At 40.2% G+C, this 20,970-nt stretch overlaps 1 long non-coding RNA gene across 3 annotated transcripts in view; it reads left to right on the top strand.

Moving 5' to 3' along the window:
- The window catches only part of LOC102131280 (uncharacterized), a 125,321-nt gene extending 105,642 nt beyond the window's left edge, over window positions 1–19,679 (top strand). For 2 of the 3 annotated variants that reach the window (XR_010587968.2, XR_010587966.2), the window contains 2 exons: window positions 14,550–14,722; window positions 15,369–19,679. This is a non-coding gene — a long non-coding RNA (uncharacterized lncRNA). Of the gene's footprint in view, window positions 1–382; window positions 8,039–14,549; window positions 14,723–15,368 lie in introns of those variants that run through there. The other variant, XR_010587967.2, reaches the window with a different exon arrangement.
- Window positions 19,680–20,970: the final 1,291 nt, after the last annotated feature.

The raw sequence follows: 20,970 nt of genomic DNA, 5'->3' as shown, positions 1-20,970 counted from the left end.
AGGTTTAGGACTTGTACATCCAAGAGCTTGGGCACAAGTCCCACCTGGGACTACTTTATCAAAAGCACCTGGAATGCAGGGAGCAGCATCCTGACTTGGCATAGGGCACTGCCTTCATTTGTCCCCAGAAACCATCCTGTCCTCCAAAACCCCTGGGCCTGTGATGGGAGGGCAGCCTGAAAATGACTGAAATGCTGTGGAGCTTCCTTCCCATTGTCTTGACTATTGACACCTGGCTCCCTGGTAGCCATGCTAATCTCTGGCAAACTGTGGCTCTGCCACACACTTGGGTTTTTCTCCTGGAAATGCTCTTTTATTCTCTACCACATGGGCAGGCTGCAAAATTTTTAAATTGCTTTCTTGTCTATTTTTCTTTTATCAGTTCACATGAAGCATTTGGAAGTAAACACGTGATGGACTGAACACTTTGCTGCTTAGAGATTTCTTCTTCCGGATTCCCTAGTTCATCACTAAGTAGTTAGGCCTCTCACAAAGCCCTTGGTCATGGATACAGGTCAGCCGTTCTTTACCCATTCAAAACAGGGATGGCCTTTACTTCAGTTACTAATATCTTGTTTCTTAGTTCCATCTGACATTTTATCAGAATGGCCCTATGTCAGTGTTTCTATCAGCAGTGAGGACTAAACTCTGATTTTTTTTTTTTTTTATTTTGCCCAAATTCCTATCTAAAAGGTCTAGGGAGTCATGCCCTACAAACCGTAAATTCTCATCAGATGGGTTTCATTTGACCCTGTATATCGTGACTTACTTTCCAACCTGACTCTGGCATAACTTACAAAACAAGGAAGAAAATCAAAATATTTTACTCCAAAAACATGTTTCTTTGTTACATTTTGAAATGGTCCTGCAAGCTGTCCTTTGTGGAGGAAAATTCACGTCTGTAAGAATCTCTATTAACATACCTAGACTTTTTCCTGTCAGGCTCTTCCAATTCTGAATAGATTAGCTAAGAGTGTAGCACCTTTTTTTTTTTTTTTTTTTTTGAGACGGAGTCTCGCTCTGTCGCCCAGGCTGGAGTGCAGTGGCCGGATCTCAGCTCACTACAAGCTTCGCCTCCCGGGTTTACGCCATTCTCCTGCCTCAGCCTCCCGAGTAGCTGGGACTACAGGCGCCGCCACCTCGCCTGGCTAGTTTTTTTGTATGTTTTTAGTAGAGACGGGGTTTCACTGTGTTAGCCAGGATGGTCTCGATCTCCTGACCTCGTGATCCGCCCGTCTCGGCCTCCCAAAGTGCTGGGATTACAGAGTGTAGCACCTTTTAAAGTGTCTGAATAGGAAACATTTGTCATCTATTGTCTCTAAGGAAAATGGCTTTGAGAATTCAAAAGAACCTTGGTCTCCAAAGTCTTTTGTCTTAACCTGAACATTTCCTTTCTATTGATCCCAGGTCCTTAAAAAAAACTCAGCCAACTGTCAACCAGAAACTGTTTAAATTTATCTGTAGCCTGTAATCCCACCCTGCCACCCCCTACCCTGCTTCAAGCTGTCCCACCTTTCTGTAACAAACCAATGTATTCCTTAAATGTATTTGATTTCTGTCTCATGCTTCCCTAAAATGTATAAAACCAAGCTGCACCCCAACCACCTTGGGCACATGTTCTCAGGACCTCCTGAGGGCTGTGTCATGGGCCATGGTCACTCATATTTTGCTCAGAATAAATCTCTTTAAATATTTTACAGAGCTTGACATTTTTTTGTCAACAGCAGTCTTGTCACAGTCACTTGACCAATTTATAAGGACTCCCAAACTTTTCCTAGTCTTCTTGTATCTAACCCTTACAGCAATGTAGGCTTTATCTAGCCTACTTCTCCAAAGTCTTCCAGCCTCTGCCCATTACCCATTTTCTGTATTAGTCTCTTTTCTGTTGCATACAATAGAATACAAAAAAATCTGGGTAATTTATAAAGACAAGAAATGTATTTCTTAGAGTTATGAAGGCTAATAAGTCCAAGTTTGAGGGGCCACATCTGGTGAGAGCCTCTTGCTGGTGGGGACTCCCCAAAGAGTCCTGAGGTCGTATCGTGCAGGTTTCACCTAGCTCGGGGCTGAGATAGGACCTATCTCTTTCCCTCTTATAAAGCCACCAGTTGCCCTGACCTGATAACTCATTAATCCATTAACATGTTAATCCATAAATAGATGTGTTACTGGTAAGTGTGGGGTCCTCATTTCCTGTTTTTTTACAGAAAAATAATTAAGGCTAGAGAGGTAAGAAGTAACAAGATTTGGCCGGGTGCAGTGGCTCATGCCTGTAATACCAATACTTTGGGAGGCCGAGGCAGGTGGATCAGGAGGTCAGGAGATCAAGACCATCCTGGCCAACATGGTGAAAGCCTATCTCTACTAAAAATACAAAAATCAGCTGGGCATGATGGCATGCACCTGTAGTCCCAGCTACTCAGGAGGCTGAGGCAGGAAAATCGCCTGAAAGCAGGAGGCGGAGGTTGCAGTGAGCCAAGATCCTGCCACTGCACTCCAGCCCGGGTGACAGAGCGAGACTCTGTATCAAAAAAAAAAAAAAAGGGAAAAAGTAACAAGGTGTATTTAAAGCTGCAGTACACTCTGAAAGCGGAGTCAGGACAGGCTGCTGGCAAAAGGAGACAACAAATATTGGCACCGGGGAGCTGCTTTATGGGGGGTCTTACATGATTATTCATGAAGGGATATAAAGGGCTATTACTAGCAAGCTTGTTTTGGGTGGTCTCTGGGTGCACATGCGGTGTGGCCATACATGCTCGTGTATGCATCGCATGTCATATTAGCATCTTAAATCTCTAGTCAAGGGTGTATTTTTTACCATTATAATGAGCAAAAGGCCACTTTTAGGGTGAGCCAAGAGGGGAGTGCACATGCTTGCTACTGGGGAAAGTTCCTACTGAAGTTATCTCCTATTAGGTCCAGGTAAGTCCCAGGTTAGGGCCAGATAAGCCTAACGACAAGTCCAGAAGGGGCTATTGTTTTCTTCTGATTGACAGTGGAACTGGTTGCTAGTGGAGTGAAGTTTCCGGGGCTTCCTTTGCCAGGACTGTGCTTCTCAGGGCTGCCTTTTTTGCTCATGTCTGTCTATCTGCCTATTCTAACAGACAATCCACTTAGGAAAGCAGAATGCTCATTATCCATCTAATCACCTCTTAAAGGCCCCACCACTTGATACTTCCACATCGGGGATTAACTTTTAAAATAAGTCTGGTGAAAGACAAATATTCCAGCCACAGCAGATGCCAGGAGATCTCCTGTATTCTGGACATATTCTTCCTTACCTTCATTGTGGAGTTTAGTTCAATTTTCCCCTAGTAGTTTGGATCAGTTGCCCCAACAAACACTACAAATCACTTCTTCACCTGTTATTTCAGGAACATGAGGAGCCCAGTGTGGCTGAATGGCAGTCTTCACATTCGGTTCAGTGAACTAATTGTTGTGTCTTTAGTGGCAGCATTCCTTTCTCTAGAATTAAGACCTCTAGGCCAGCACAGCATATTGTTCCAGGAGCAGAAAGCAAAGATTTCACTAGAGAGACATTAAGAGTAATATGAGTGGTGCCATTCTCATTTTTGTCCCTGGATTCCTAAATCTGTAATTCTGGTTTGGGGAGAAAGAGTAATTCTCCCCAAATTTGCTAATTCAGGGTGTATACGGGATTCTAGAGAACCTTGCCCCAAGTATTGTTACCTAGAAGGTGTTGCAACTGTGAGTCCCAAAGGTTATTCTACCATTTATCAAGCTAGTGCCTCCAGGATGATGGGGAACACAGTAAGACCAGTGAGCTTCATGACCATAAGCCCACTGCTGCAATACTTTGGCTGTGATTGGAGTTCCTTGATCAGAGCCAATGTTTTGTGGAATACCATGATGATAAGTAAAGCATGCTATTAGTTCACAAATTACTGTTTTGGCAGAAATCTTATGTTCAAGGAAGTAAAATCCACATCTAGAGTAAATATCTATTCCAGGAAGGGCAAAACACTGCTCCTTTCTTGACGAAAGATACCCAACGTAATCATGCAAAAACTGGTAGTTTGCTGATCACCCTGGGGAATAGTGTCATATCAGAGACTCAGTATTGGTCCCTGCAGCTGGCAGATGGGCCACCCAGAGGGAGCCACAGCCAGGTTTGCCTTGGTGAGTGAAAGTCCTGCTGGTGTGAGCTTGCATGATCTTCATCCCTGACACCATGGTCACTTTGTTCATTAGCCTATAGTGCAATGACAGGTGTGGCTGGATAAAGGATAACGAGTATCTCGGAATGCATTATCCCATCCACTTGATTATTGCAGATGTCCTCTGCTGAGATAACACATTGGTGAACATTCACATGGAAACAACTGTCTTCACTTTTTTTGCCTCTTTACCGGTGACAAATCCATTACACTTTTTTTGTGGATAGACCATGGTACAAACTTGTATAATAGGTCTCTTCAAGGAAGGATACAAGAAGGATGAACAGTATATAATGTTGGTAGTGTACCTGCATCCCTCTTTGAGGGGACCTGGCTGTTCTTTCTGACAGGGAGTTCTGGGACTGTAAACTGGCTCAAGTGTGAGAATTGAGTGTGGGGCTATGATTCTGTGCTTTTTTATGATTCCAGTTAGACTTGTTTACTTGAGCTGAATTTTTTCTGCTTCTTCCAACCAAGTAAGCCTTTAGAAAGCTTTCTATCTATTTACTTTTTGAGAACACCATGGCTAACTAGCAAACATTACAGATATATAGGAGTCAGAACAATCTGATTGTTGCTTTGCCTTTGCTGCTGATTTTACATAATAATGCCCACTAGCCTTTGAAGGTTGATTGCTGCCACTTGGCCCCAAGGCCCCTTGAGATCCAACATTTCCATTGCACTTAAATATTTTAAGTGATGGTCTGTGGTTTCCATTATAAGATCTGCCCTACAGGGAAGAGAGATCACAGAGTGGTTAAGACACACTGGGGCTTCCCACACTAATCTATTTCTCAAAGTGTCATTAAAAAGTATGTCTTCTGGACCTTCTCTGTGTGGGTCAGTGACAAATCCACTCTAGCATTTCACTCTCCCCAAGTTTCTAAGTTCCTTCCTCAAGTTTAAACAAAGAGAGATAGGGCATCTCCAACTTGTTCATGGTAAACCACTCTTAGAACTAGAATTCAGCAAACATTGCAGCAAACTACTAACATCATTCCTAAATCCCCAAGCTGTGACATTTGAAGCAGAATATTTGCTTCGTGGGCTCATATCAATAAACTTGTCCTCATGCAACTTTATGTTCCCTCCACCATTCTCCTGACTGTTAGAAGCAGATTTTTCAGTGCTGCGAAATAAAACAGCACCAGCGTATGAATTTTCTCAGCAAGGCAAATTTACTCCTGCAGGAGGGTCCCCCTCATAGGTCCGGTCACTGTGAAAGCACACACGAACAAAGGAAAGCAGAGGTTTTTATTATCTCTAACACAGCTCGTCCCTGTTTACTGTGTCCTGCCTCCATTGGCTGGAGTTGGACCACACAATTTAAGCTAAACCCAGCTGGCTAACTTGAAAAGTGCAGGAATGTAGCTGTATACCAGTGGGAAGGTGGGAAGATCTGTTTTGGCAAGAGTGGCTGTTGCGATGGGAGGGGTAATTCACAGAGTGGGTAGCAGATGTGGAATGCGGGCTCTATAGATAAGGACTGGCAGGAAAGCTGTTTACCAGAGCAGGGGAACACAGAGAGTAAGGAAGTCTGGCCTTGAAAGGGAACGAAGGACAAGGAAATTTAAGCAAGCTAAACCTTTGAAGAAGAAGTTCTTACTGTATTCAAAACTGACCCTAAATATCCATTTCCACAAATGTTCTCAGATTCTGCTCATATAAATTAGAAAGTTCAAGTAGTTTGTTTGAGTGTGGTGCACCTTCTCATGGGTCATGCTTCATATATTACCTTTATGGCCTGCTAGTACTTGAGTCTAGTTATAGGTCTGGAAGCAAAAAATGTGGCTGGAGTAGGGCCTGAAGAGAAGCAGCACTGTATTCCTTGGCAACTGCTTCAGGGAAGCTCATTACCTTTTCCTCATGCAATGCAGAGTTAATTTCTCCAGAGAGAGGTAGAAGGGCCTATACATACACTGTTGGGGGGAAGGCCACTGCCATGGGGATATGTGCGGGAGGCCACAAACAAGACTCATCAGAATTTCAGAGCGCAATGTCTCCAGCCTCATCAGTGTTTTCAGAGGTTTCCATTCCAATTTAAAAGGTCCCATTCTTTCCCAACTAATGCCCTCAATTTATAGTATGTCCCTTGCTAGACCAAGAGTTCAACAATTTAGCCAATTGTGTGAGTTGGGCTTGTCTTTGAATTTTAGCAATTTGGGCCCTGTGGCTAAAGGTGAGATTATTCTTGTAACAGAGTGGCTTAGCTTCAAACTGCATTTTAAAACTTTTTTTTCTTTCCTCCTTTCTCTCCAGTCCCAAAATGTAGCTTTGAGACAAACTACAGATGTGTTTCACAGCCTCGGAATGGTTTTGTTCCTCCTTTCTTCCCAGTCTCATTATGTGGCTTTGAGAAAAACTTTACAAATATGCCTTCTTTCGTCTTGACATACAGTCTCAGAATATGCTGTGAGCCTCTGCTGCCTTTCCCTTTCTTGGCTTATGCTCCCAAGCATTATACACCTTTATTCACCTAGATGCTTGTTAAACACATATCATGCTCTCTTATTTGATATTTTTTTTAGGAGCTTCAGAGGCTGCATCCTGATACAGAGCAGACATCTCTGGAATTCCCTTTCTGACAAAAGATTACTTCAAGGCCAGAACTCACTCCTGGCTAAAGATTAACTGTAAGAGTGACTGCCATTGATTTGTAACCTGGTTGGGCCCACGATGGTGCTGGCCCCTTTGCTAGATGGAACAATAATTCAAGACAAGCCACTAGAGCAGGTCACATCACCTGACACCTCTTAGTTCCTTGTTTCTCATGCATTCCAAACCCCTCTCTCCAAAAATTCCATATTCCCTCCACAAATTGAAGAGTGGAACATTTTGGAAAGAATTCCACCCACTCTTCCCCTTGCTAGCACATATAATAAAGCTCACTCTCTTTCTGTGACACCTTACTCTTGTTATTTTGGCTTTTTTCTGTAAGTGGTGAGTAGCTGGACCCTTTTGCTGGTTACAGTTTCACTTAGAGCACACTTAGAACCTCTAAGCCTACTTACGTGGAGATGGATCTCAAAATTTATTTTTTCTTCATCACTTTGCCTAGCAACATTAGAAACAACCAACTAACATAATTGTATTCCTTGGTTTTCCAAGTCTGATGTGACCTCACGTAAGTGTGGCATTATCAAAGGTCCTAATTAACAGAGATGATGATAATGGAGGAACACTCGTGGACAAGATGAGTTAAAAGGTGATTCAGAAGAGTTTGACCTGACAGGCAGAAATTTTGGAATACTTTCGTTAATGTATTTTGCTTTTATATTCCATCACATATGATCATAGAAGTGTTTTAAGACAAATAGCCACATTTACAAAAGTTCAAAAGTTATTTTAAATAATTATGAAATAGTTATGCCGGCAGATGAAGCCGTCAGAGGGGGCCGTAGCCAGGTTGACCTTGGTGAAAGTCCCTGTTGGTGTGAGCATGCGTAATCGTCATCTCTGGCACTGTGATCACTTTATTCATTAGCAAATTGTGCAATTATAAGTGATAAATGATAAGACATTTGTGCTATAGTTTTTCACTGGTTTTATGCTTGTGACATAAAATAATGATGTATTTGTAAGTGATTCACATGATACTTCCTGCAAGTACTTGGAAAAAGCAGTCACTGTTAGCAAATGCTGATATAATGTGTACTATTGAACAATGATTAGACTACACATTTTATGTATTACTAGTTCAATCCTCACATCATCTCAAGAGGCAGACAGACACTATTAACTCCCTCAAGTTCTAGTTCTGAATCTGAACCAAAGTTCTATAGGAAGAGGAACAATAGAAGAGATTCTGAAGAATGAGAAGTGAGGCAAGCAAACAGGAAAAAAGAAAGAGAAGAGAAAAAGTGTCAGTGGCACAGGCTAGGGTGTGAGAAGAGGGCAGTGGTATTAGCAGACTGCTGGGTTCAGTGACATGTAAGGACTGCAGAAGCAGGAAGGGCAGACCATGGAGGGACTCAGCCAGTGAGAGAGGGCAGCTCAGGCAGCGATGCAGCAGCAACTCAGAGAGGAATACATTCTCTATGGGGGAACTTTAAATGTCTAGATCTAGTTTTGTTTTTCTGAGATGGAGTCTTGCTCTGTCACCCACACTGGAGTGCAGTGGCCCGATCTCAGCTCACTGCAAGCTCTACCTCCTAGGTTTATGCCATTCTCCTGCCTCAGCCTCCCAAGTAGCTGGGACTGGAGGCACCCGCCACCTCACCCAGTTAGTTTTTTTTATTTTTTTAGTAGAGATGGGGTTTCACTATGTTAGCCAGGATGGTCTCGATCTCCTGACCTTGTGATCTGCCTGTCCTGGCCTCCCAAAGCGCTGGGATTACAGGCGTGAGCCACCACACCCGGCCTAGATCTCGTTTCTTGAAATGTTATCTTAGCCCATATGGTCTGCCCATCAGAAAGACTGAACAATTGAGGATGGTCACTGCCCTCTGGGGATAGACATGAGCACTCTCAGGAGGCTTTGAGTGTGGGGAGGACAAGGGTGAAGACAGGCAGAGAGGACCCTAGGCAGGCTGACTGACAGTATCATGGACCTGGATGTTCCTGTTCACTTATCTTTCTCCAGTACTCCAATTCCCCACTTCACCCCAAGTGCAAGTTCCTGTCCTGTGTAGAACACCATTGACATAAATGACTCCATCTTAGAAAAATACTCCATCGGGCAGCTTTGCATTTCTCTTTGAAGAAAATCCCAGAGACAGCCTATTGCAGCTGCAGTGGTTCTGCCCTAACTGCCCTCAGGCAGAGAAAGGAACAAATGGCCTCGGCACTGTACTGGCACCTCCAGCACACTGCAGCCACCATATGGAGAGGAGCCCAGTTTCTCTTCCATGTGAGTTCTCACCCCCTACTCTTCAACAGGCAAGGCCCTGGCTCAGGACCACAGAATAGCTGCCCCACCCATTGTTGAGCATACCCACTGGTAGTGGCTCTGTGTTTCCCTGGGGAAGGACTCCCAGTGGCAACTGACAGCCCCCCTGCCACTGCCACTGCCACAGCCACAGCGATAGCACTGCCCTTACTTTCCTCAGTCTGGGGAAGAAACAAAGAGCCTGAGGGCTTCACCTGAGCTTCCAGCACGCCACTGATAAAGAGTGAGAAATCATCTGAAGGTACAGGAGGTCAGGAGATCAAGACCATCCTGGCTAACATGGTGAAACCCCATCTCTACTCAAAAATACAAAAAATTAGCTGGGCGTGGTGGTGGGCACCTGTAGTCCCAGCTACTCAGGAGGCTGAGGCAGGAGAATGGCGTGAACCCGGTGGGGCGGAGCTTGCATGAGCCGAGATCATGCCACTATACTCCAGCCTGGGCGACAGAATGAGAATCTGTCTCAAATAAATAAATAAATAATAATAAAATAAAAATTAAATTAAAAAATGACTATATGCAGCACACACTTAAGAAGTGGGGGATCATGCTCCACTTCTTTTGAGCAGGGTGTCTACAAAAGTTATTTAGAACCCTCACCATGAGCATGTGTCTAGTCTCCTTTGCTTATTAAATATTTATTCAATCATTTATTTATACTAGTATGAAAACCTGGATATTTATTTGTTACTCTACCTGTGCTAATGCATTTTTTAAATTCTCATTTTTCCAGTGATGGCCATTGGAATGTCTTTCGGTTAGATTCTCTCATTTTGAAATACCCTCACGATTAGGGTTTGATTTACTGTTGGTTAGTCGGATATTTGTATTGTGGCTGACATTTCTTTAGTTCTGGCACTACTAGATGCTCCAGGCTCGTTGTGTTTATTCCCTACCCAAGCCTAGTATTCCTTTTTTTCATGAAACCCTAGTTTCTTTTAGTGGAAAATGAAATCACAAACTAAGATCTGGACACCGGGTGTAGTCATTGCTCCTGACATTCCTCTCTTTCTTGCAGTTTTATCAATTTCTGCCTCCTGTAGTTTACACTCTGTTATTAGGTGCATATCTGTAAATTTTGTTATCTCTTGTTAGGTGTCTATTGATTTAAGGTCCTGTCAGCTGACAAAGCAAAGAAATATATCTGTTTATTCATAAATACAGACATGTGCATAAATATTTCAACATGTATCTGTACATATCTATATGAAATTAAACATAAATTTATATTGCTTCCAGCACCACATGATCTAATTCATTACCCTATGAATCAATCTACCTATTCATTTACTTGTATGTAGCCTCAAACTCTAACAGTGACCAAGATGATTCTGTTAACTTAATTATACCATATTTTTGTTCCCAAAGAACCTTAGTTGTATTTTTGGTGAATGGTATTAGAAACAAAGTTTGGGGCAGTGGGTATACTCATTACTGCTAGGAATGAATTGATTCTATGATTTGTCATCTGAGAGAGCAAAGAAATGTATATGTGTATATAGTAACACACACACACACATACATGTTTTTTTTTTTTGTGTGTGTGTGTGTGTGTATATATATATGTGATATTATTTCTAATACCATTCACCAAAAATACCACTAAGATTCCAAAAAGATGGTATGATTAAGTTAACAGAACCAACTTGGCCACTGTTAAGAGTTTTAGGCTACACACAAGTAAATGAAGAGATAGGTTGATTCATAGGGTACTGAATATATACATATATTTCTACATTTGTCCATATATATCTGGCTAGAATTAAGCATGAATTTCTAAAAATGTCTTCAGCACTACGTGAATATAATCTAGTAAACATTAATCTTTCTACCAATTCCCACTACTTGTTATGTAACCTCTCTCTCTAACAGACAGTTGGCCAATTTTATGTAATCAATGAGTCCCAAAACACATGCCATGTGGTTTCAAAACTGGTAATTTATACCCTCATGGGAAAGAATATTACCAACTAGAGTGCTTATGTACAAATCCTTTGACCTTTAGACTCAGGAAACCTTATATTTTAAATTTCTTGGGTTAGTCCCTTTTCCCCCCATGCTCTTTAAAAGCCATCTTTATAAATTTGTTACACAATTATATTATTTTTTTCTTCATTGTTCCACGGGATCCTCCAACTTATGAAATAATGCTTATTGTTTCTGTAAAGTTTCACTCTTTCTGATGTAAATGTTTTCAGGATATGAAAAATAGTATCATTACCACACCATTATAGCATCATAGAAAATAATTTTACTACACAAAAATAAAATCTGTATTTCACCTCTTTGACCTTCTCCCTTCAATACCCTACTAGCCACTATTTAATAAATTTCTCTATAATTTCACCTTTTCAATAATATCATATTAATGGAATTATACAGTATATACTCTTTTCTAACTGGCTTCTAATTCTTAAGAATATGCTTAAGATTCCAGAGGTGTATATCTCTTGATGGTTTAGATTTGTATTTGACTAAGGACTAAAGGTGTTGAAAATATTTTTATGTTCTTATTACACATTTATATAGTTTCTTTGGAGAAATATTTATTTACTCAACTTTTAATTAGGATATTTCCCTTTTTATTTTTAAACTGTAAATGTTTTGTATCTTCCAACAATCGTCCCCTCTCACTCATATGATTTGCACACATTTCTCCCATTCTTTGGGTTGTCTGGATTATGTACTTTGAATCACAAAAGTTTTAATTCTGATAAAGTGAAATTTACCCATTTTTTCTTCTCTCACTTTTATATTTGTATTAGGCCATTCTTGCACTGCTATAAAGAAATAACTGAGACTGGGTAATTTATGGAAATAAAAAGGGTTTAATTGGCTCAGGGAACTGCAAGCTGTACAGTAAACATGGTGCTGACATCTGCTCATCTCCTGGGGAGGCCTCAGGAAGCTTCCAGTCACAGTGGAAGGTGCAGAGGGAGCAGGCTTGTCGCATGGTGAAAGTAGCAGCTAGAGAGCGAGCCAGGAGCCATACTATTTTCAGCAGCCAGATTGCTCAAGAAATCACTCACCATATTGAGGACAGCACCAAGAGGATGGTGCTAAAACTCTACCTTTTTTTTTTCTTTTTTTTTTCTTTTTTTTTTTTCTTTTTTTTCTTTTTTTTTTTTTTTTTTTTTTGAGACCGAGTCCCCCTCTGTCACCCAGGCTGGAGTGCAGTGGCGCAATCTCAGCTCACTGCAGCCTCCGCCTCCTGGGTTCAAGCAATTCTTCTGCCTCAGCCTCCCGATTAGCTGGGACTACAGGCACCTGCCACCACACCGGCTAATTTTTGTATTTTTATTAGAGACAGGGTTTCACCATGATGGTCGGGGTGGTCTTGATCTCTTGACCTCATGATCCGCTGCCTCCCAAAGTGCTGGGATTACAGGCGTGAGGCACTGTGCCCGGCCCACTCATGTTTTATTTTTTAATTTGCTCCTTTCCCAATAGCTATAGACATTGGCTGGAGTCTATGATTCCTTCCACAATACTTTCATAATTGCGTACATGTTATTTCTTTGTACTCATCACCCATAGTGTAGACATGCTTTCTCTTCTTAATCTTTGTTGTTGTTGTTGTTGTTGAGGCAGAGTTTCGCTCTTGTTGCCCAGGTAGGAGTGCAGTGGTACAATCCCGGCTCACTGCAGCCTCCGCCTCCTGGGTTCAAGCGATTCTCCTGCCTCAGCCTCCCGAGTAGCTGGGATTACAGGCATGTGCCATCACACCCAGCTAATTTTTTTATTTTTAGTTTCACCGTGTTAGCCAAGATGGTCTTGATCTCCTGACCTCGTGATCCACCGGCCTCGGCCTCCCAAAGTGCTGGGATTACAGGCATGAGCCACCTCGCTCAGCCTCTTCTTGCTCTTTTCCTTTTTTTTTTTTCTTTAAGACGGAGTCTCCTCAGTTGCTCAGGCTGGAGTGCAGTGGCATGATCTCGGCTTACTGCAAGCTCCGGCTCCCAGGTTCAAGCAATTCTCCTGCCTCAGCCTCCCCAGTAGCTGGGTCTACAGGTGCCCGCCACCACGCCCGGCTAATTTTTTTGTTTGTTTTTAGTAGAGATGGGGATTTCACCATGTTAGCCAGGATGGTCTCCATCTACTGACCTTGTGATCCACCTGCCTCGGCCTCCCAAAGTGCTGGGATTACAGGCATGAGCCACCGTGCCCAGCCTCTTCTCATTCTTTAATGAGTGATTATTAAAATTGTTTTCAGGTTCTCAATGATGTAAAATAATGCTGCCTTAAAAATGTGTACCTACATGTGCTGTAGTCAGCCTACATTTTTATAATATTGGCTTGTTAAAAGGAAATTGCAATATTTTATTTATTTTCTTTTTTCATCTTGCATAATATTTTAAAAATGTATTCCTGTTCCTGCCTTTTTAGATTTTCATTTTTGTTGACTTAGCCTATAATTTATCCTTCTCCCTATTATTTAACTGATCACTGATGTCAATTGTTTTAGGCTGAAACGTTAACACTCCTCTGACTTGGTTTGTATGTGACTAGATGGCTAAGTGTCCTGGCTAGTGAAGATAGTACTCCTCAGACTAGGTTGAACAAGGGTTGTCTCACCTTAAACCACCGACAGACATAAAATTACGAAGAGATCAGAAAAAATCAGAACTCCAATAAACAGACTATGATTTAATTAGGGTTTACAATGTGGGGTGTCCTAATGACAGCACGATTAACTTCAGAGGAACACATTCTCCAGTGAAGGAAGCATTCCCTGGGTAGTTCTCTGAGATTCAGTAGAATATGGTTCCTGTGCCATTAATGCAATTTTCTCATTCTGGAAAATGGGGATATCTAGAAAGATATTCAAGATTTGTGAAGCATGAGCAACCAAAAGAGCAGGACATTGATACTTCACAATAATACTTTTACTGCACATTAATAGATGGACATTTGTTTTTCCAAGTATGTCAGCAATCTGTCTGTGGGCTTCAATACTGTGCACAGGAAATTTTAAGGGTAAATATTAAAAAACGGAAGATTATATTAGAGCCTGGCACCATTTAATTTAATTTCACTGCATATAAAGAGCAGGCCTACACTCTGCAAAATCTATAGACTGTAACATGTAGTGAGGAGCAAAGACAAGATTGTTCCCAAATTTAAAAGAAACTGAAGGTTTTCTAGGCAACAAATAGAGGAGATAGGCCTTACCAGTTTCCCCTTGTTAGAAATAATTGTGTTCTGCTCTTACAGAAGCTCTACTTGCATTATTTCACAATGTAGTGAGTTTATATGCCATATTTAAGATGACATAGCAAAGACGGGTTCATGTAACATGGGGTGGTTCAATCTACTTACACACCTCATTCATCTAATTTCTAAGGAACATTCACTTATCCTTGGGCTGGTTGCAAGATTGCTGTATCATATAAAGGCCTCTGTCTTCTTGCAGTCTGGTATGAAATGAAAGTGTTGAAGACATTCAAATGGCTTCCTTCTGTGTCTTTGCTTTTTCCTTCTAGTCTACTCCCATATTTCTATGATCCATGTCTCAGTAATGTCTGCAGCTGGGAGCTGGCAAAAACGCTTTTCCCATTTGTTGACTGGATATGGAGAATGGCTTGATGACATCAGAAATATTCTCCAGACTCCAGAGGCAATAGAAGAGCTCATGTCGTTGTTTGACAGTTCTCAGGTGTCTCCATTTTTTTGTTTTGTTTTGTTTTGTTTTCACATGTGGTGAGGGATATCTAATCCCTACCAGTTCCTCCACAACATCTTGATTCATTCTGCATGCAACTATTCAATCATTTCTCTACACCTGGGTGTATACTTCTAGTTAACAATATTATGGTGAATAAGGAGTATTGTGGGTAAAACAGAGAAAGATAAGGGAACTGTCATCTGTTATACTAAAGAGAAGGTCGGAATTGACCAATGTACAATGTCTGTAGAAGGCTCATTGTGGGGACATACAGTGTCTGTCAATGAGTTCAGCACTTAAGAAGAATCTAAAATATTTAAGGTGATGAATATCCTAATTACACTGATTTGATTATGCAAATATATCAAATATTCACATGTACTCCATAAATATGTATCTTTAATATGGAAAGGGTATGGAATCCTTTGCATACCCTTTATGTACCTCTAATATGAAGAGGATAATATCTCTGTCAGTTATGCTGTTATTCATGTAATAGACTTACTTTGCACTTGTTGAAAAAACCCTTTTAGAATTATAAAGGAAAAAGTTTATTCACACACAAATGAAAGCAATATTGTAGTTAAATCATAAATGACTTCACAGTATCCTGAAATTCTGATTCTTACTATTTTAGGTCAGATTTTTCACAGAGCCATAGATATCATCCTCTGTGGCATGAAGAATGATGGCAATAAAACATTTCTCAATAAAGGAGGCTATACCATTGTCTGTGATTTCGGCTTGCTCTGTTGACACTCATTCTGCAAGTTTTGATGTAGGTGATCTCGCCAGAAGATGAAAGCAGATTTCAGGTGAAGTTCATCCACATGCAGACATTGAAAACTGTCAAGGTTACTACCAGGCTAACAGCAATTGTAAAACTTGAAAACAAAACATGGTAAAATAGGTAAAATACAATAAATAATAAAGATTTGAAAATATTTATTTAGGGAGACAAATTGATAGAGCTGAAACGTGGAACACAAAAATACTTTATTTTGTCAAAGAGGGTAATGCTTTCTATAGAGATAGTACAAGAGCAGATGTAGAAGTAGCCTGGCCCATGAGAGGGCTAAGAGGCGGGAGAACAGGCTGAGGGGAAGACAGGACTCACATCTTACCCTGACAACAGAAAGGAAGAAAAGAATCATGTTCACCTTCAAGTTAAAACCCTCTTCAGATTGAAAGAAATAGAGAGTTTATTGAGAAGTAGGCAAATATATAGTTGTGGAGTTTGAGAGATTTATTAATTCATCAGTGAAATTCTATATAAAGGTGAATCTTCTGTGTTGCTATTTGTCCACTACAGGGGACAACACACACAACATTTTCATATTCTCTGATATTTCAGTATGTTGAGGGTTCAAAAAATGTAACTGAAATCTAAACCACAGGTGGAAGAGCTACCCTTGGGAGCTAAGAGGACAAGCATCAGACCAGGGATGGAAAGGACAAGGAAGGCCTCCAGGAGAAGGAACACTGGAGGAGATTCTGAAGAATGAGTCAAGCAAACAGGGGAGGGAAAGAGAAGAGGAAAAAAGTGTGCATGTGCAAAAATGCCCAACATCACTAATTGTTAGAGAAATGCAAATGAGAACCACAAAGAAATACTATCTCACACAAGTCAGAATGGCCATTATTCAAAAGTCAAAAATTATAGATGCTGGCGAGGCTATGGAGGATAAGGAACACTTATACATTGCTACTGGGAATATAAGTTATTTTAACCACTGCAAAAAACATTTTGCAGATTTCGCAAAAACTTGGAACTGCCATTTGACCCAACAATCCCATTACTGGCTATATACCCACAAGAATATAACTGGTTCTACCATAAAGACACATGCATGCTTATATTCATTGTAGCACTATTTACAATAGCAGTTAAGTGGAATCAACCTAGGTGCCCAACTATGTTGGACTTGTTAAAGAAAATGTGGTACGTATACACCACGGAATACTATGCAGCCATAAAATGGAGGAGATCATATCCTTTGCAGCAACCTGGATGCACCTTGAGGCCATTATCTTAAGCAAACTAATGCAGAAACAGAAAACCAAATACCACATGTTCTCACTTATAAGTGGGAGCTAAATATTGTCTACACATTGACACAAAGAGGGAATAACTAAGACATTGGAGCTTAGTTCAGTTTGGAGGGTGGGAGGAGGGTGAGAATAAAAAAAACTATCAAGTACTATGCTCATTGCCTGGGTGATGAAATCACTTGCTCAACAAACCCAAGGACATGCAATTTACCCGTGTAACCAACCTGCATATGTGCCCCTGAACCAAAAAAGAAATGTTAGAACAAAAACCCAAAATCAATCAATTAAAATTATGAGAAAGGCTACAGAAAAACTAAAACTCACATCCTGAATTCAGAGACCAGTCATTTTGTTAATATACAAGTATGAATTTTACCATATTGTTTATTTCTTCCTGAAGAGCTATAGACATTGACTGAAGTCCATGATTCTGTATGCCTTATGTTTTTTTTAAAAAAATCTATATGACATTTACTTGTACAGTTAACCTATCATATACATATGTATTATTTTCTTTTTTATTAGTGATTAATAAAATTATTTTTGGCTTTCACTGAAGTAATAAATGCCACTCAGGAAATATGTACTTACATTTCCAGGGAGTCGATATTTTTGTCATATGGTCTTATAGAAAGGGAATTGCAATCTTATTTTTTTCTTATAAACTAGCATAATATTTTAAAATTTGTGACTTTTTGTGCTTTTTAGCTTTTTATTTACCTTTACTAAGTCAATAATTTACCCACCTTCCTATTGTTTTAGCCGATCTGTTGATATTCATTGTCTTAGGCTGGACTTTTGACACTTGTCTGACACGGTCTGTATGTGAATAGACAGCTGAGTGTCCTGACTAGTGAAGATGGCATTCCTCACCCTAAGTTGAACAGTGTTTTCCTCACCTGAAACAACCAAGACACAACAGCAAGAAGAGGGTAGACATAATTCAGGATTCCACAGCAGATGAGAATTTGCCGGCAGTGTGGAGGGCCCTAATGTCAACAGGACAGTGTCGAGAAGCACATATTTTCTTTTGAATGAAGCATTTCTACAGAGAGGTCTCTATAGCATATATTTGCTACACAATTAATAAAATCTTCAATCAAATAGCCTACAAATCCTACTCGAGCAGCTGCATTTGCTCATGATTTATGAGATGTTAGCAAACAATACAGCAAGACAACTGATATATTATGGGTATTTTTACTCCAAATTAATGGAGTAGCTTTTGTTTTGCCAGATATAGTTGTAATGAGGAGCTCTGTGTTTTAACACTGTATCAAAATAATTTCAAGGCCAGATCTTGATCAAGAACGCATGTTTCATCTATACATTGTGATTGCATTAGAACCAGGCACTATTAACCAAAATTTTACAGAATATGAAGAGTAATATACTCCATGCAAATAAAACAGCCTGTGGAAATAGTGAAGGACAGAGGCAAGATGATTCTCAAGCAAACTGGATGTTTACCGGGGAAGCAAACAGGGTAGATATACATTAACATTTTCTTCTTCTTTTAATAATAATTGTGTTCTTATAAATTAAAAGCTGCACTTGCATTATTTCATATTATATTCAGTTTATTGGCCACAAGTAACAAAATAACATAGAAGACCCAGAAGAGGGTCATATGAGGTGGTTCAGTCTATATATACATGTCATTTCTGACAACTCTAATGAATGGCCACTCATCCTTGGGCTTGTTGCAAGACAGCCTTGCTATGTCAAAGCATCTGTCTTTGTGCAGACAGGAATACAATGAAGGGTTCAAGGTCAAGTTTACTCAAACAGGGTCTCCTGAGGTCCTTGCCTTTTGTTTCTGGAGTATTTCTGAAGTTCTGTAAACTATGTGTTGGTAGAGTAATTGCAACCCCACCTGTATGAGAGCTGGCATGATTACCCTCTCTCAATCTTACCACTGAATGTGGAGAATGGCTTGATATACCCCTGGTTGTATGCTTCCAGTTGACAGTATTAAGGTAAATATGAAACATTATGAATGGAACCCACAGAGAAAGATAAATCAGTAAACTCACATTTGAAACCTTTAAAGGTAAAGTTAGAATCAGTCTATGCATAGTGCCTGTAGCAGTCTTGATGGAGGACGTCTCTACATATCATTGAATCAAAAATTTAGATGTATCTAAAGGAAAAGATATCACTGTCAATTAGACTATTATACACATAATAACATCATTTTATACTTACTGAAAAATGGTCCTAGAATTATGAAGGTATAATTTTTATTCACATAAAGATGAAAGCAACATTGAAAATATCCCTAAATGAATTCACAAATATCTTGATATTCTGATTCTAGTTGTTCTTAATTAGATTTTGACACAGAGATATGAGTATCTTAAGACATTACCTTCTGAGGTGAGAAGACTCATAGCCATAAAGCATTTCTTCATAAAAAAGGCCATGACCGTGCATGTTCATTGCAACACTATTCACAATAGCGAAGACATGGAATCAACCTAAATGCCCATCAATAATAGACTGGACGAAGACAATGTGATACATATACACCATGGAATACTATACAGTCATAACAATGAGATCATGTCTTTTTCGGGAACATGGATGAAGCTGAAGGCCATTATCCTTCGCAAAATAATGCAGGAACAGAAAAACAAATACTGCATGTGCTCATAAGTAGGAGCTAAGTGATGAGAACAAATGGACATACAGAGGAGAAAAATACACATTGAGGCCTATGGGAGGGTGGAAGGTAGGAGGAGGGAGAGGATTAAAAAATAACTAATAGGTACTAGGCTGAATACCTGGGTGACAAAATAATCTGTACAACAAATATTCACGACCACAAGTTTATCTATGTAAGCAACCCGCACTTGTACCCCTGAACTTAAAATAAAAGTTTTTTAAAAGACTGCATTATTGTCTGTGTAATTTCCGCCTTTCCTGTTGACACACATTCTGCATGTTTTGATGCTGGTAATCTTATTTAACATAAAGTGACAACAGAAGATTTCAGGACTAGTTTGTCTATGTGCAATGTAAACTATGTTTTGGTTGCCACCAGACTAACAGTAATTGTGATTAAAAATTTGAATATTACATACAAAGTTGGTAAAATTTTAGTATGTAACTAAAATGTATTTGGAAATGTTTATCAATTGAGCCATGTTAATAGACCTGACTCTCGAAGAACAAGACCTTCCTCAGTCAAGGGGACAAAACTGTTCAGAAGAAAAGAAGAGGTTCAGATGAGGTAGAAGCAGCAGGGCCCAGGAGAGGGTCTCTACAGGGGATCGAGGATGGGGAGGCTGAAGAAGAGGTTGGCGGGAGGAGGTCAGGATTCATATCCTTTCTTGAGAACAGAAGGGAGTAACAGAAACAGGCTCATCTTCAAGTTCAAATTTTTTTCAGATAGGAGGAGACTTGAAATTTATTGGAAAGTAGCTAAGAATATGGGTGAGGAGTTTGAAAGATTCATGAATGCGTTTGTGAAATTTCAAATAAAGGTAAATGTTCTCTGTTGATCTTTGTTTACCATACTTTTTGGGCTCACAGGGAACAACATAAGCAAAGTTTCAATTTTCTTTGATATTCTGGTCTGGTGGGGACTCAGAAAACTTAACAGAAATCTAAATTATAGGTGGAAGAACTGCTCTTGGGAACTAAAAGGACAGGTTTCAGGCCTGGAATGGGATGGACAAGGGAGACCTCTAGAAGGAGGTGCACTGGAGGAGATTCTGGAGAGTGAGGAGCAGCAAGTCCAGCAGACAGGGGAGGGAAAGGGAAGAGGAAAAAGTGTATCTGTGCACAGGCCAGGGCATGAGAAGAGGGCAGTGGATTGGAAGGACTGCTGGGATCACTCATATGTGAGAAGGCCTGAGCAGAAAGGGCAGACCATGGAGGGACTGGGAGATGATGCAGGGGAATTTTCAGGGAACACACATGTTCACACATCTGTGTCTGTATGTCTTCTTACATTTTCTTTCATATTCTCACAAACGTCATGATTTTCGTGTTTCTCAGAGTGTAACATGTATTTTGATTTTGTTTCTACCCTTTTGCATTTTGCATATAGTAATAGTTACTTTTCTAAATTTCTTTCTTTTTTTTAATTTTTTTATTTGAGACAGGGTCTCACTCCTGTCGCCCAGGTTAGAGTGGTGCAATCATGGCTCACTGAAGCTTTGACTTTCCAAATTCAGGTG

The sequence above is a fragment of the Macaca fascicularis genome, chromosome 7 (assembly GCF_037993035.2).
Source record: "Macaca fascicularis isolate 582-1 chromosome 7, T2T-MFA8v1.1".
NCBI classification, from domain to species: domain Eukaryota; kingdom Metazoa; phylum Chordata; class Mammalia; order Primates; family Cercopithecidae; genus Macaca; species Macaca fascicularis.
Note: the sequence above shows the minus strand (reverse complement) of the source record. Positions and strands in the feature narration are given on the sequence as shown.